Source organism: Cryptomeria japonica, chromosome 5 (genome assembly GCF_030272615.1).
Source record: "Cryptomeria japonica chromosome 5, Sugi_1.0, whole genome shotgun sequence".
Classification (NCBI taxonomy): Eukaryota; Viridiplantae; Streptophyta; class Pinopsida; order Cupressales; family Cupressaceae; genus Cryptomeria; species Cryptomeria japonica.
The window spans coordinates 713062814-713076795 of record NC_081409.1 but is presented as its reverse complement, the minus strand read 5'-3'; positions in this window follow the sequence as shown (position 1 = coordinate 713076795).

The window sequence follows — 13982 nt, the reverse complement described above, 5'->3', positions numbered from 1 at the left end:
TTGACTTATCTCAACTTATGGAAAGTAGACCTTCACAACAAACTCAACCAAATAGTGGAGGACCCAATAATATGATGCCGGAGTCACCATCAGTTTTGCTTCAGAAACCAGCAATCCCACATACACAAGCTCAAATGCATGATACTTACACTCAAAGACCATCATGGCGGCCTTATGTTCAAATACATGCTCAAGATATGGGTCAACCAAGACAAATGGATACTCAAGGACTTCCTCAAAATTTTGACACAAGGAGACCTCATGTCAAAATTGAGGGTAACACAATGGAAAATGAAAGGCCTATTGAATATGGTTTATATACACAAAACAGATATGGGGTCCCTCAACAAGAAATTATGCCAAGTGCTCCATACATGTCGCAACAATATAGACCTCCATATGGACATGTCTACGATCAGTATCATCCATACATGCAACAAGCTCCTCCTCAAATGGGTGTTTCAAACATGGGATATGCTACAAGAAATCCATCTCCTCCCAAAAATAATTTGGAGCAACAAATTAGAGATCTACAAAAGAAAGTGGAAGACATGGGCACATCAAAACCCACATATACTATGAGAGATATATGCCCTTATCCATTTGATAAGAGCATTCCAATGCCTCCGTTTCCTCCGCACTTTGCAACACCGAAATTCGACAAATATAGAGGGAGAGGAGACCCCAAGGCACACATAAGACAATTCTTCACAGCTTGCATTGAGGTAGCGGCAGAAGAAACATACTTAATGAGGTTGTTCCCACAGAGCTTAGGAGATCAAGCGATGGAATGGTTTTCTCAATTACCTCCTGGTATTAAGTCATGGGGCGACTTAGCAGAAGCATTCATCCAACATTTCTCTTACAACATTGAAACAGATGTCTCAGTTACTACCTTGTGCAATACGAAACAAAAAGAAGGAGAATCTTTTGCGTCATTTCTACAAAGATGGAGAAACTTAGCTAGCAGATGCTCTTGTGAAATCCCGCAAAAACAAATGGTGGAAATGTTCACACAAAATGTTAACAAAGCTATTGGCTATGATCTCAGAAAAGCTTGTTTGTCTACATTTAAGGATGTCATTGAAAAGGGCCTAGCAACAGAAAAGGTCTTGATTGAACAAGGAGTTATCAAACTATTCAAAGAAAACAAAGAGGACTTTAAGGGAAAGGACAAACCAAAATTTTGGAACAAGAACAAGAATACAGTTAATGATGGCGTTGTTGATGCCAACACAGTGAGACCAAAGTTCGTCTTTTCTGGATCAAGTTCTACCAACAATCAAGTGAATAATCAAACGGCTGCTAAACCACGAAGGAAGTACACTCCATTGGGAGAACCACTTGAATCAGTATTCAAAAAGCTTGTAGCAAACAAGGTGATCACGGTCCCAGATTTTCCTCCATATGAACCGAAGGTAAAACCGAATTGGTGGAATGATGATGAATATAGCGAGTTTCATAAGAGCAAGGGTCATAAGACAAGTAATTGCCATCGATTGAAAAACATTGTACAAGATCTCATTGACAGAGGAGATATTGAGATTGAGGGACATTCATCTAACCAAGAGCATGAGGTGTTTAAGGAACCATTCCCAAAACATGACAAGGGAAAAGGCAAAGTCACAGATGATCAAGCCAATTACACCAGAACATCTTACAATTATGATTCCACTATTAATCACATCTCAATGGACAATCATATTTCTACCATTACTATCAAAAATAGAAATCCTGAGAATCCTCCTCAGCGACCCAAAATTGTCCTAAAAGGTGTGGGATCTTCGTCCACATCTACCTCTGAATGTCATGTTACAACCCGTCGAGGTAAGATCATATTGCCAGGTACCTCTACTAAGAATACCAATCTTCCGTCAACTAAGCCTGAGTACGATCTTGTAGAGCAATTAGGGAAAACACCCGCACTCATCTCTATTCTTGAGCTCTTACGTATATCTCCTGCACATAAAGCTATCCTTGATAAAACTTTGAGAGATACTGTTGTCCCTACTGATCTGAAAGTGGACCAGTTTCAAGCCATGGTGGGATACCTATCCGTTCCACACTCCCTCACATTCACAGAAGCCGATGACGCCTCCATAAGTCAGCCTCATAATGCACCTCTACATATTGAAGCCTTCATACATAAACACCGAATAAAACGAGTCCTGATAGATGGAGGAGCAAGTCTTAATATTTGTACATTGAGCACCATCAGACAATTGGGATATTCTGACAAAGCTGTGAATGCTACAAACCAAATCACTATTAAGGCTTATGATGATGAAGAGCGTTCATCCAAGGGCACGGTCATCTTACCATTAAGAATAGGGCCAGTCACAAAGGACGTGGTTTGTCAAGTCCTGAACCTAGACCTCACGTATAACATATTGCTAGGACGTCCATGGATTCATGAAATGAGAGCAGTCCCATCAACGTACCATCAGTGCATAAAATTTCCTCATAATGGAGTCGAGGTAACGGTCAATGGTGATCCAAATCCATTCATATATTGCAATAACTTGAGATCACATACTGAGATTATCATTCCCAGCAATTGTGAGGCTACTCCTTCTTCAGCATATATTGATCCTGAGTCATTAAAGCCCTCGACATCCAAACAAGGTGAACTTAGAGCCAAGTTTTAAGACAAAGGCATGGGAGAATACACTCTGAATCAAACAATGTTCTTACGACAAGTCATGAACTCCCCCAAGGAATATGGGAGGCCACATCCTAATAAGCAAATCTCCATCATGCTACTCAAATGGGATCCTACCGTCTTTCAAAAATGGGGCGAACTAGAGGAAGAAACTTTATATAAAATGCTATATAAGGACGCTGAAGATGATACACACGATCAAATTATAATACCCTGTGAAAACTATGGTAAAGGTTTCAAAATTCTGCAGAGATTCGGGTATGATGGAAAGAGTCCTCTTGGACTACGCAAAGAAGGTGTCATGGAGCCTCTACAACCTGAGCTAACTACAAGAAGGGAACGCTCCAAGGGGCTTGGTTTTCTAAATCCCAAGATTCAAAATAAGAGAACAAAACAGATATGGCGAGTCAAAGTGGCTGAAGTTCAACAAGAGGATAATTATTCCACAGACTCCAATGAGTGGGAATGGGGTTCAGACAAATCCTCCAGCGACTATGAACTCAATGAGACATTTAGAGAGCCAGATGAACTAACAGAGGAGGAGGAGTTTTACAAGAAATTCAGAGTTGGTCAAGAACCGACCCATAAGGATCTCGCACAAGCTTCGTTTCAAGGCCCTAGGTCAGGATCACATAGGATGAGGACACCTGTCCCTGAGGGTGCTACTAGTGATGATAATTTGGATTCGCTCACGATCGACACTGATGAGGAGAGTGCCATTGACGACCTCAATGACTACCTTGACATACCTGAATATAACCACATCTTCACTATTAGTCTTGCGGACTCTAAAAACACTAAAGACCTTCCCCTCGTTCACCCCCAACTCATTGACTGGGATCAGGATGGACCACCACAGTTTGATACATTTCAAAATGACGAAGCTATTGTTGATTATCTTGGCATTCGTGAAGATCTTCCTCTTGGAGACCATAAAGCAGGATACGCCATAGAGCTAAACAACATGGCATACTTTGGTGAGGGTGTCGGGCCTTCTAGTCGCAAAAATGTGAAAATAAAAACAAAACAAGGGTCTTATGGCGAAAACCACACTGTGGCGCTTTCTGACTCTAAAAAAGTAAAAAGAAAGGACGTATCTGAGGGTGAAAACCTCTCTGAGGCACCCGAAGATGGAAGGCTTGACATTCTCCCAGCATCATACAAGGAAAAATCATCCATGTTGGTAGAGGAGACTATAAAGACAAACATTGGTACAGCATAGGTTCCACACAACATATTTTTGGCTCAATCATTGACAGAGACCGAGAAAGCGAGGTTCATAAGCTTCTTTAAGGAACGACAAGTCAACTTCGCATGGTCTTATGCTGATATGCCTGGACTAGACCCCGACTTAGTAATGCATCATTTAACAGTCAAACCAGGGGCAAAACCAGTAAAACAGAAATTGAGGAAAATGCATCCACAGGTGGCATTGCTAGTCAAGGCAGAGCTGGAGAAATTACTAGATGTCGGATTCATACGCCCAATTGATTATCCTGAATGGATTTCCAACTTAGTACCTGTTAGCAAACCAGATCGCAGCATCCGAATATGTACAGACTTCAGGGATATCAACAAGGCTTGTCCGAAAGACGATTTCCCATTACCAAACATTGATTTAATTGTTGATCTCACAGCAGGCCATGAGATGTTATCTTTAATGGACGGATTTTTTGGATATAATCAGATCAAGATTGCACCTGAAGATCAACATAAAAACATCATTCACTTGTCCATGGGGAACCTTCTGCTGGAATGTCATGCCCTTTGGGCTGAAAAATGCAGGTGCCACGTATCAACGAGCCATGACTACTATCTTCCATGATCTCATGCATGTAATGGTGGAAGATTATGTCGACGACCTTTTGGTTAAATCAATAGATAGAAATACACACTTGGACATACTTTCAGTTGCTTTTGATAGGCTGGAAAAATACAAGGTAAGATTAAATCCAAAGAAATGTGTCTTTGGAGTAACCTCCGGGAAGCTCCTAGGATTCATTGTGTCTAAAAGAGGAATAGAAGCTGATCCAGCAAAAGTCAAGGCTATCTTAGACATGCCGCCACCCAAGAATATCAGTCAACTTCGGTCTTTACAAGGGAGACTCCAGTCCATACGAAGATTCATAGCACAACTTGCAGATAAGTGCAATCCTTTCCAGCACCTGCTACACAAAAACATTAAGTTCAAATGGGATGAGAACTGTCAACAGGCTTTTCAGGCACTTAAAGACTATCTTTTGAACCCGCCAGTTTTGATGCCACCAATTCAAGATCAACCATTGCTACTTTACATATCAGCTACTCCAACAGCGCTGGGGGCACTACTAGCACAACAAATACCTGACGGCAAGGAAAAAGCAGTCTACTATATCAGTCGCACATTGGTGGGATATGAGCTGAACTACACACCAATTGAGCGTGCATGTCTCGCTGTGGTCTTCGCTTCACAAAAATTACGACATTACATGCTTACTCACAAGACCAAGTTGATTGCCAGAATTGATCCACTAAAATATCTGCTCAACAAAGCTACACTTACTGGGCGACTGGCCAAGTGGGTAATGATTTTGAGTGAATTCGACATTGAATACGTGGACAGAAAAGCCATAAAAGGACAAGCCATTGCAGATCAATTGGCAGATGCTCCCATGATAGATGATGTTCCTCTACAGTCAGAATTTCCAGATGAGTCCATTCTAACAATATCACCTGTAAAGCCATGGCAACTATACTTTGATGGCTCATACACACAGCATGGGGCAGGAGCGGGTATACTCTTTATAACTCCCCAAGGTGATTCTATACCAAAGTCATACCGCTTATCATTTCCTTGCACCAACAATATAGCGGAATACGAGGCATTAACAACTGGGTTAAGAATTGCAGTTCAGTGGAAGATCCAAGAACTTCGTGTTTTTGGGGATTCTCAACTTGTCATCCGTCAAGCAACTGATGATTATCAAACAAAAGATGAAAAGCTAATGCCTTACAAACAACTGGTAGATGATCTGAAACAGCACTTTGCAAAGATAGAGTTTGAGCAGATACCAAGAGAACAGAATCGTGCTGCTGATGCCATGGCTACAATTGCTTCGCTCATTGACCTACCGCAAAATGAGACCTGCTATGAGTTCCTGGTGGACAACCTGCTGATTCCATCATATGAGATCACTCCTACGGAAATGATATGTGTTGTTGGTCCTGAATCCCAGTTATATGGTTCCATATTCACATACCTTCGCGACAACATCTTACCTCCCGATCTATCGAACAACCAACGCCGCACTTTCATCCGCCAATCCTCCCGATACGTTATCCTAGCTGATATCCTATACCGACGAGGTCTAGATGGCACCCTCCTTAGATGTTTAGAGAGTGACGAAGCTCATATTGCGTTACGAGAAGTACACGAAGGGATATGTGGTCCGCATACTAGTGGTCCTACCTTGGCCAAGAGACTCATCAGGACTGGATACTACTGGCCTACTATGGAAAAAGATGCATATCAGTTTGTCAAGAGGTGTAAGCAGTGTCAAATTCATGGAGACCTCATACACGCACCAGCACAAGAACTACAGCCACTTGCATCTCCTTGGCCCTTTTGTCAGTGGGGACTCGATCTCATAGGCAAGATTCACCCTCCTTCTTCCAATGGACATAAATTCATTATCATAGCCACAGAGTATTTCACAAAGTGGATTGAAGCCGTGCCTCTCACACAAGTTACTGGGAAACAAATCGCTACTTTCATCCTGAACTATATCATTTGCCGATACGGAATCCCTACTTCCATTATCACCGATAACGGGCGTCCTTTCAAGAACCAGGATGTTCGTGAACTCTGTGAGCGCTTCCATATCTCTCATCGTTTCTCCACACCATATTACCCCCAAGGTAATGGCCAAGCTGAGGCGTCTAACAAAACAATTCTCAAAATCCTTAAAAAGACAGTCGACGACGCTGGCCGTAACTGACATGTCCAACTCAATCCCGCACTTTGGGCCTATCGTACTAGTGTCCGCACACCTACAGGAGCTACACCTTACTCACTTGTCTACGGTGCTGAAGCCATCTTGCTTATTGAGGTCGATTTACCTTCTTTACGGGTCTCCTTGAGAAACATAATCAACGATGAAGACTACAGGGTCTCTCGCTTACAAGAACTAGAACTGCTGGAGGAACGACGACACACTGCTTTTAATCATCTCAAGGCTTACCAACAACGAATGAGTCGTAGTTACAATCACAAGGTCAAGCCTCGCACATTTGAGGTAGGTGACTTAGTCCTCAGAGAGAACCCCAAGAATCAGCAAGATAGAGAAAAGAAGGGCAAATTTGAACCCAACTGGCTGGGTCCTTACATCATCACAACAGTATATGGATCTGGGGCATATCAGCTCTCAACTACAGAAGGTGAATCCCTGGAGGATCCTATCAACAGCATGCACCTTCGCAGGTTCTACACATAAGCTCTTTTTGAGTATCCTAATTTCAAAAATACAAAAAAATCAAAAAATTGCAAAAATACAAAAAAATCAAAAAATTTCAAAAATACAAAAAAATTATAAAAACAAAAAAATCGTTACTTGGTGAAAACCTGGCAAACAGGCGCCTTGTGACAACAAAAAAAAATTGAAAAATCCAAAAAAGTAAAGAGAAATAATTTCGTCCAACGGTGAAAACCACTTCGGTGGCGCCCTGGGCAAGTACCATGGTGAAAACTGGGTCACCAACGCCATGCGTAGGGACTTTGCTCCTCCCTCCTTCAGGATTCACTTTCATCCTTTCACTTTGCACACACTCACAACCTATTCACTCACAATAAACTTGCCCATTCCCATCATGGCTTGTTATTGATCTACCCAAGATTGGTTAGCCATCCATAACCCTCCCCTTTCACTCCCTTTTCCATCCATAATAAATTAGATCCTATCTGTGACTACGGCCAATTCCTATGTCTAGTAATGGGTGTGGAACTGAGAACATCACATGTTTCAAGGAGTACAGTTTCTTTCAGCTTTCTTCAGTCTATCCGCGCACAGTCCGCAATAAAGCAGCACTTGCATCACAGATCCGCAATAAAGTTTCATCTTCTCCACAATAAAGTATCAGTTTCATGGATTCAGTCAATTTCAACGGAGACACAGTAGCAACAATGGGCTTCAACAAAATCAAATCTTTTAACAGACTCGGACAACATTATGGTTCAGTGCTATCTATCCTTTTTGTGAAAGTGAACATTGTGACCACAATCAAAATTCGACTTATACAAGTGACGAGAGACACTAAACTTGAGGACTACAGTGGATGTTGGTGTCGAGTCTTGGTTTTCTTTTGATTTTATCTTTTGGTGACATGTCTTTTAGCTTTTCCAGGATGTCTTTGACTAGAGATTCTATCTCCAGGATGTCTTTGACTAGAAAGGCGAGGATGGGGTATCGTCACTTATTTGCATTTGCTGTCTGTGGATTGTCTTTTAGTAATGCTATGACTTGTCCAAGGATATGAGGACACTGTGAGTCTAGTATGAACTGGGGCATTCCTTGTTTGTGACTGTCTTATCTCCATGTAAACAGGTACAATGACTTTCTGGGCCGAACGAATGCCTCGATTGTCATAACCTATTCTGCCATAATAAAGCTCAATGATGATAACGCACGAGAAGCTCTTTCACGTTCATATCTTCTATCTTCCATCCCCCTTTCTTGATTGACTTCCATTGTCCTTCTCGAGTCCGTGTAGCCCGCTATCACATGACTGAGTATAATGACACACCAAAAACATTTGCATTTCATATAGTTGCACCTGCATCACCACATATAAGCATTTCATACATACATATAGATATCACAATTGCATCACATCCTGCATACAACACATGTTAGCACATTTCACATTTTCATTATGTAAATAATCATTTGCATTATCATATTCATTTGCATTACATACATTCACATTTGCATCATGCATCACATATACAACATAAAAGAACAAAAAAATATTGCATTGCATCATATACATATTTGCATCCATATCATAAAACATACATTATAAGAACATCTCATCACATAAGGTACACATGCATATAGCTGCCGCAAAAATGGATCATCTCATATATAAAATCAAATGTGTCATAATACAATGATGTCAAAAGAATCATATGGCTACAAAAGAATCACCCGCAGGTGTCTACAATACAATAATGGTACTTGTACTGATACAATGGGAGCCCATTATAGCTATGAGGAACTCCCTCCCTCGGAGCCGCCTCGCCTCGACGGAGTCTGAGCTGTAGATGGACCCACCCCAGGATCCCCCTGTCTCTCTGGTGGTGGTGGAGGCCCCATAACCCCACCGCTGGATGCCTGTCTCCTGCGGCTCCCTCCCGTAGCCGTCGCTGTGCGCGACGATCTATGGAAGCTCCTAGCCCGCTGATCTGCTGGCACGGCTGCATAGTATAGATCCCTCCAGTAGGCGATCTCCTCTCCAGCTCGCAAAACATATGCGTAGCCTGCCCCTGCATCCTCTGCTGCCCGCCTACCTGCCCTCAGAGCTGTCTCGGCCTCTGTATATCTCTGGATGGCCTGATCTCTCTCCCGCTCTGTATCTCGGACCCTGATCCTGAGGTGGTTCCTCTCTCGAACCAAATCCTCAATCTCATATGCCTGGCCCTGGCAGATCTCCCACAGCCTAAGCATCTCATCCTCCTCAGAGTCTCCGCTCTCCGTCCCTGCCTGTGGCTCCTCCTCTACAGGTGCCTGTCCCTGTGCCTCTGCCTGCACCTGTCCCTGTGCCTGTATAGGTACCTGTGGCTGTACCTGTCTCTGTCCCTCTGGCTGCACCTATCTCTGTCCCTCTCTGGGACCCTGTGCTGCTGGCACCTGTAAGGGCAGTCCACCCCGTCCTCTAACCACTGGAGCTGCTCTCTCCTGTCCTCCCTCCCTCCGAGGTGCTACCCGTCTCTCTCCCACCACTCCCCTCCGCCTCCGTCGGCCCCTACCTCCATCCCCTCCTCCATCATCATCCTCTCCTCCACCCTCTCCATCCACTGGCTCTGCTGGATCTGTCAATCTAGGAAATGGATGCTCTGCCCAGTACGCAGAGTACTCTGCGTCCATCCCTGCATCATCTACCTTTGGCCACATGTCCCATGGCATCGGCATCATCTCTGCTAGCTGCATAACTGCCTGATCATATGATAGCAATGGGCCAAACTGCACCTGATCTCTGACTGTACGGGCATACATGCCCGAGCCTCGTGGCATCCGCTGGATCCTGCCATACTGCCTGCATACCCTGTCCACCAGCTGTCTCTCTAATATATAGGGCGTCCGCCCAATCAGGTACCTGCTTCGAAAGGTGTAGGGCAGCTCCAGTGCATCGTCCTCCCACTCCTCGCACCCCAGGTACGGCCTCCAGATCACCATGTCAATGTCATCAATGACTCTCCTCCAGTGCTCCAATCTCCCAATCCGAGGCTGGGATGTAATCATGGCATATAGGTGCACAAAACTCTGTCCCTGTCCTCTACCTCTGAAGTGAATCGGCCGGGTGATGGGAAGGTGCTCATAGGCCCACATCTGCAAGAGAGTCACACCGCAGCCCAAACCCACTGATCCATGATATACAAACTGATGCAGCTCATAATACAAATGTGCTAGGACACATGGCCCCCATGCATACCTAGTGTGCTCTGCCATCAGCGTCTCCAAGGCCCCTCCCCAGCCCACTGCCAATCCTCGTGTGGCCCTGTCTCGACACAAGTATCCACTGATGACTCCCCCAACAACTGCCGGCAATGCTAATCCTGTGGCAGTCATGGTGTCCCAGGCTACGTGACCTGCTCGCATCTCCAACTCAGAATCCTGAAAAACCCGTCTCAAGGCCTCCCTGTCACCGTCACGGTCGTAGGGGATCAACTCTCCATCAATGGGAACATGTAGTATCCTGTATACATCCTCTAAGGTCACTATCATCTCACCCATCGGCAGGTGAAACGTGCATGTCTCTGAGTGCCATCTCTCGGCCAACGCAGTCAGCAACCCCATGTTTGCCCGAAACTCGGGCACATAGAGCATATGTGTGAGACCCATCTCCTCAACGGAAATCATGTCCTGGATAGACAACTCTGGTCGCAGTCTCTGAGTCGACGGGAATCTCTCCCGTGACTCCAACATCGGCAAATACCCCTGCGGTCAAGCAAATCAATCTTGTCAGTTATCGTGGCATTCACTGTTTATCACAAAACGCTACTTGCTACCTAAATGCATATGGTTATCTACCCTAGTGACACTCACTGTTCATCACAAAGTGTTGCTATTTATCCTAGTAGTGCTCCCTGTTCATCACAAAGTACTACGTGTGTGACATTCCCTGTTCATCACAAAGTGTCACTCACATTCGCACTCCCTGTTCATCACAAAGTGCTGTCTATCCTGGTGCTCCCTGTTCATCACAAAGTGCCTTGATCTATCCTAATCTTCCTAGAGGACCTGCTTGAGTGTATCCTCTCAGCAGCTTATCCAATCGACAGCGTATGTTCATCACAGAACTGCCGATTTGACCTAAAGGACTAAAACCATGCATTTAAACACACAAACGCACTTTTTCAACACACACGCGCTTTTAACTCATAAACGCGCTTATAGACTGCATACACGCGCCTCTGCAACACAGACGTGCTTTCTGAACACAAACGTGCCTATGTCAGACACAAACGCGACCAGGGAACACAGACGTCCCTGCATGACATAAACGCTATTAAAAATCACAGGTGCTGCTACATTTCACAAACGCGTCCGCATTCAACACAAACGCGGTTCCAGGCACAGACGCGCCTGGATCCGACACAGACGCGCCTGTTGGACACAGACGCGCCTGGCGCTGACACAGACGCGGTTGCGCGTTTTTGCACTTTTAAATTATCCTATTCCTAGCGCATTTATTGCTCCTAAACATGCATTTATGACAAAACTCGAAATGCGTGAAAGTACGAGGAGGTTTTCGGGTACTTACCGGCTCTCCTGCATCGGCTGGTCGCTGGAATCGGCGGACACGGTCGAATCTATGAACGAATGCCATCGCTGCTGACTGCTGCTGCTCTTTTCTCGCTCTGCACTGTGATCTTCTAAGGGTGTGGATGACAATGAGGATGTCTTTTGCCCGTGGTCTATCTTATAGCCTACCCTAGCCCTGCCCTTCATTTCCCGAGTCAGTATTCTTCATCCTGTAACTTTGTCACATTATTCGCTCAACCCATTCTATTCCATCTTTCTTATCGAGAGATTGTCTACAATCTTTTCAGACATTTTCATCCAATCTCTCGAGGGGGCATATAATTCCCATCTTGGGGCAACTCTGTATCAGTTCATCTTATCTTCTTTGAAACAACGCGACAAGCCGCATTGTCTCAAAGAGGGGCAAAATGTAGACACCCAAAATTGTCATGTTTAATTAAATAAATATTTTATTTATTTAATTATCTAATCCTAATTCTTCTATTAATTAAATAAATTTTTATTTATTTAATTAATTCATTTATCCTCTTCTAGCCTTATTTCTCATTTAAATAAATACATTTATTTATTTAAATTATCCCTTTCCTAAATTAAATAAATATTTTATTTATTTAATTGTCCTACTTCTTCTATTAATTAAATAAATCTTTATTTATTTAATTAATTCATTATCTTTTTCTACACATGACACATGTCATTCATCTCTTATTTCCTACATTACCTACCTCTTTCATTATTTTGGTATTTCTTATACCTACCCTCTAATCCTAGCCGACCTCTCTTTTTACACCTCTCAATCTTAACCCTCCATTTCTCATTGTGTCTTCTATTTAAGGAGATGCTTTCTTCATTGACAAACACTAATGACACATACTAATGACTGATTTTGGAGGACTTGGCTACACCACAATTCCACTTGCAACCACATTCCGTTCTTTATTGAGCTCTTGTGCATACAAAAATCTGAGAGCAAGCATATCAAACAAGATCAATGGAGATAGGAAGAATGGAGATCAAAACCCTAGTGGACATGTGATGGTATAATCTTTGTGATTTTGAGTTATTTGCATTGTCTTAGGTTATCTTCATATGTTATGGTGGATCTTTGTTCATTGTTAGGCTAGGGTTTGGTGGTTGAATCCACTTTAGTCTTTCAGTATTGTTGTTTATTGCTATCCATTTTCACCATACACACATATAATTCAAACATTATTAATAACTCATAAAAATTTCTAAAACTTTATTATCATAGCAATATCCTTGTTTATGTGTGTGTGAGAGAGCACACACACATAAGCTCTCCTACATGAGTTGTGACTTAGAGGTTGACATTTTAAACATATGCACACTTATGGAAAACCATGTAAGGCCTACTCTATTGTAAAAAATTGCATTGTTTTTCAGATGAGTTGTGCCTTAAAGATTGACATTTTAAACATATGCACACTAATAGAACACCATATAAAGTCTTGTATATAGTAAAAATTTGTGTTGTGTTTTAAAGTGTAATTAAACTATTAATACTTTTTAATTACCTTCATAGACGTAACTCTACAATGACAATGAGCTTTCTTATTTGTGTAAGAAAGAAAACAAGTGGTCTAATGCAAACACATTCCATTTATTTAAAGATGTGAAAGCATTTATAAAAAATGTGTAATACAAAATATTATTTTTAAAAATAATTAATTTTTTTAATTATTATTTGCTAATTAATTGAAAATAAAATTTTTTATTTTGTTTTTATGATACTTGCACATGATCTTTATCTCGATAAAGAGAAAATCACCACAATTACTTTCTCTATTTTATTTTTATAATTTGACAATTTCCATGGTGATATTACCGTGTACAAATATCACCATCCCTAACCACTCTTTTCTTGTTTCCTTATCACAGAGGATGGATGCGAATCATGGATGAAAATGGAAACAACAAGGTTAAGTGGGACCCACAGATTGAAGCGGTCTGTTGTTTAAGCGAGGCCCCACATTCTGCATTCATTTATACCAGACAATGATTCGAGGAACCTCACATTTTCCATTCTTAAAGCGGTTCAGGGAATTCTTCTTTCACATACGACTTCTGGCTTCCTCAATGTTTCCACAATGACCAATCAAGAAAAGAATTCCAAGGCATATCACTTTGCTTGCTTATTTCTTTTCGATAATCTTGTTTGGCTCGCTTATTTATTTTCGATAATATTGTTTTTTTTCCGTTGTCCGCAATAACTCAAGGAGACAGCAAGTCAAAACCATTCCAAATCAAATAGAACATCAATCTCATTGGGTTTTGTTTGA